Here is a 4394-nt window from a genome sequence, read left to right on the forward strand (position 1 = left end):
GCTTCAGTAATTTTAGTTATTGTTCCAGTCACTGGCAGCAGAGAACCGAAAGGAAAGGCGGCCAAAGTAAGTGTTGGCTTTGGGGATTACCAGTGAAATATACCTGCTGGAGCGCGTGCTACGGGTGAGTGTTGCTATGGTGACCAGTGAGCTGAGGTAAGGTGGGGCTTTACCTAGCAAAATACTTATAGATGACCTGGAGCCAGTGGGTTTGGGGACGAATATGTAGTGAGGGCCAACGAGAGCATACAGATTGCAGTGGTGGGTAGTATATGGAGCTATATGGAGCTTTGGTGACAACGGATGACACTGTGGTGAGTAGTATACATCCAGTTTGCTGAGAAGAGTGTTGGAGGCTATTTTGTAAATGACATCGCCGAAGTCAAGGATCGGTAGGATAGTCAGTTTTACGAGGGTATGTTTGGCAGCATGAGTGAAGAAGGCTTTGTTGCGAAATAGGAAGCCGATTCTAGATTTAGTTTTGGATTAAAGATGCTTAATGTGAGTCTGGAAGGAGAGTTTACAGTCTAACCAGACACCTAGGTATTTGTAGTTGTCCACATATTCTAAGTCAGAACCGTCCAGAGTAGTGATGCTAGTCGGGCGGGAGGGTGCGGGCAGCAATCGGTTGAAGAGCATGCACTTAGTTTTACTAGCATTTAAAAGCAGTTGGAGGCCTCGGAAGGAGAGTTGTGTGGCATTGAAGCTCGTTTGGAGGTTTGTTAGCACAGTGTCCAAAGAAGGGCCAGATGTATACAGAATGGTGTCGTCTGCGTAGAGGTGGATCAGAGAATCACCATCAGCAAGAGCGACATCATTGATATATACAGAGAAAAGAGTCAGCCAGAGAATTGAACCCTGTGGCACCCCCATAGAGACTGCCAGAGGTCCGGACAATAGGCCCTCCGATTTGACACACTGAACTCTATCTGAGAAGTAGTTAGTGAACCAGGTGAGGCAGTCATTTGAGCAGCCAAGGCTATTGAGTCTGCCGATAAGAAGGCGGTGATTGACAGAGTCTAAAGCCTTGGCACGGTCGATGAATACGGCTGCACAGTACTGTCTTTTATCAAAAGTGGTTATGACATCGTTTAGGACCTTGAGCGTGGCTGAGGTGCACCCATGACCAGCTCGGAAACCAAATTGCATAGTGGAGAAGGTACGGTGGGATTCGAAATGGTCGGTGATCTGTTTGTTAACTTGGTTTTCGAAGATTTTAGAAAGGCAGGAAAGGATGGATATAGGTCTATAAGAGTTTGGGTCTAGAGTGTCTCCCCCTTTGAAGAGGGGATGACTGCGGCAGCTTTCCAATATTTTGGGATCTCAGACAATACGAAAGAGAGGTTGAATAGGCTAGTAATTGGGGTTGCAACAATTTTGACGGATAATTTTAGAAAGAAAGGGTCCAGATTGTCTAACCCAGCTGATTTGTAGGGATCCACATTTTGCAGCTCTTTCAGAATATCAGCTGTCTGGATTTGGGTGAAGGGGAAGCGGGGGGTGGGGGGCTTGGGCAAGTTGCTGCAGGGGGTGCTGAGATGTTGGCCGGGGTAGGGGTAGCCAGGTGGAAAGCATGGCCAGCCGTAAGAAGATGCTTATTGAAATTATCAATATCGATTATTGTAGATTTATCGGTGGTGACAATGTATCCTATCCTTAGTGCAGTGGGCAGCTGGGAGGAGGTGCACTTATTCTCTGGGATTCTCTGGGATTCTCTGCCTCTAACCCTATTACAGGGGCTGAGTCACTGGCTTACTGGTGCTCGTTCATGCCGTCCCTAGGAGGGGTGCGTCACTTGAGTGGGTTGAGTTACTGACGTGATCTTCCTGTCTGGGTTGGCGCCCCCCCTTTTTTTGTGCTGTGGTGGAGATCTTTGTGGGCTATACTCGGCCTTGTCTCAGGATTGTAAGTTGGTGGTTGAAGATATCCCTCTAGTGGTGCGGGGCTGTGCTTTGGCAAAGTGGGTGGGGTTATATCCTTCCTGTTTGGCCCTGTCCGGAGGTATCATCGGATGGGGCCACAGTGTCTCCTGACCCCTCCTGTCTCAGCCTCCAGTATTTATGCTGCAGTAGTTTATGTGTCGGGGGGCTGGGGTCAGTTGGTTATATCTGGAGTACTTCTCCTGTCTTATCCGGTGTCCTGTGTGAATTTAAGTATGCTCTCTCTAATTCTCTCCTAATCTCTTTCTTTCTCTCTCTCTCTCGGCGGACCTGAGCCCTAGGACCATGCGTCAGGACTACCGGGCATGATGACTCCTTGCTGTCCCCAGTCCACCTGGCCTTGCTGCTGGTCCAGTTTCAACTGTTCTGCCTGCGGCTATGGAACCCTGACCTGTCCACCGGACGTGCTACCTGTCCCAGACCTGCTGTTTTCAACTCTCTAGAGACCGCAGGAGCGGTAGAGATACTCTTAATGATCGGCTATGAAAAGCCAACTGACATTTACTCCTGATTATTATTTGACCATGCTGGTCATTTATGAACATTTGAACATCTTGGCCATGTTCTGTTATAATCTCCACCCGGCACAGCCAGAAGAGGACTGGCCACCCCTCATAGCCTGGTTCCTCTCTAGGTTTCTTCCTAGGTTTTGGCCTTTCTAGGGAGTTTTTCCTAGCCACCGTGCTTTTACACCTGCATTGCTTGCTGTTTGGGGTTTTAGGCTGGGTTTCTGTACAGCACTTCGAGATATTAGCTGATGTACGAAGGGCTATATAAATAAACTTGATTTGATTTGATTCCATGGACTTTACAGTGTCCCAGAACTTTTTGGAATTTGTGCTGCAGGATGCAAATTTCTGTTTGAAAAAGCTAGCCTTAGTTTTCCTAACTGATTGAGTATGTTGGTTACTGACTTCCCTGAAAAGTTGCTTATCGCGGGGGCTATTCGATGCTAATGTAGTACGCCACAGGATGTTTTTGTGCTGGTGTTAGGGTTGCGAAAGTTCAACTGAGATAGGAACAATAACACAACTGAACTTGATTAAAATAATTGTTTAATTCAAAAGTTAATAAATGGCAAATGCATTTTTCGTATATACGGGTTCACTGCACCACCCCGCAGGGTGGAAACAGAGAAGACACTTGTTACTGACAAAGACATTATAATAAATACTCATGACAGAGATAGTTCCCACTTCCAAGCCGGCCTGTCAGAGTAGAGACTGGGCGTGATTTAGATTCACCCAGCCTATCGTTGATGTTGGCGCTTTAAGCCAGTCCTGGCCCCTTAGCGCATGTGATGTCCCGACGCTGTTGCTGTGTAGATTACGCTCCCTCACCCCAGAGACTGGGGTCAGACAGTTTTATAACATTGTCTGAGATATTCGCACCTGTATACAATGTCCACTGTTCTCGCTCAAGGCTAACTACAGCTTCCCAGCACACTTATCTGGGGCTAACTGTTACTTCCAGCACACACACACACAGACACCCAGTCTCCCAGGCCAACAGTTGCTAATATTCAATCACATGTGTTATAGTATTGGGTTATAGTGCATAATGTACACCATAGTCAGCAGTCTCCTGATTAACCCCCCTCCTGTGTCTCTGTAAGATTAGCAAAGTTTTGGTCACACAGTACAGCGCACACACATTTCACACTGCTTGTTCATATCTTATGCTCAGATACATTTGTTGCAATTTCAGGCTGTGGCCTCATGGTTAGACAGAGCACTGGTAAGAGTAGAGACTAATGGAAAATGCAGGTTCACATGAGTCAGTAATTCAAACTTTAATGCATAAGAAGCCCTACTAGCTTATAGTTAGTTAAGCATGTCAAAAAACCTTATAAAAACCCCACACTGGTCAAGGGCAGTCAAGTCTGGGGAGAACCAAGGGCTATATCTATTCTTAGTTCTACATTTGTTGAATGGGGCATGCTTATTTAAGACGGTGAGGAAAGCACTTTTAAAGAGCAACCAGGCATTCTCTACTGACGGGATGAGGTGAATATCCTTCCAGGATACCCGAGCCAGGTCGATTAGAAAGGCCTTCTTGCTGAAGTGTTTTAGGGAGCGTTTGACAGTGATGAGGGGTGGTTGTTTGACCTCGGACCCATTACGCACGCAGGCAATGAGGCAATGATCGCTGAGATCAGCAGAGGTGTATTTAGAGGGCAAGTTGGTCAGGATGATATCTAAGAGGGTGCCCATGGTTACGGATTTAGGGTTGTACCTGGTAGGTTCCTTGATAATTTGTGTGAGATTGAAGGCATCTAGCTTAGATTGTAGGACGGCCGGGGTGTCAAGCATGTCCCAGTTTAGGTCACCTAACAGTACGAACTCTGAAGGTAGATGGGGGGCAATCAATTCACATATGGTGTCCAGGGCACAGCTGGGGACTGAAGGGGGTCTATAACAAGCGGCAACGGTGAGAGACTTGTTTCTGGAAAGG

This window comes from Salvelinus alpinus, chromosome 28 (genome assembly GCF_045679555.1).
Source record: "Salvelinus alpinus chromosome 28, SLU_Salpinus.1, whole genome shotgun sequence".
Taxonomy (NCBI): Eukaryota; Metazoa; Chordata; class Actinopteri; order Salmoniformes; family Salmonidae; genus Salvelinus; species Salvelinus alpinus.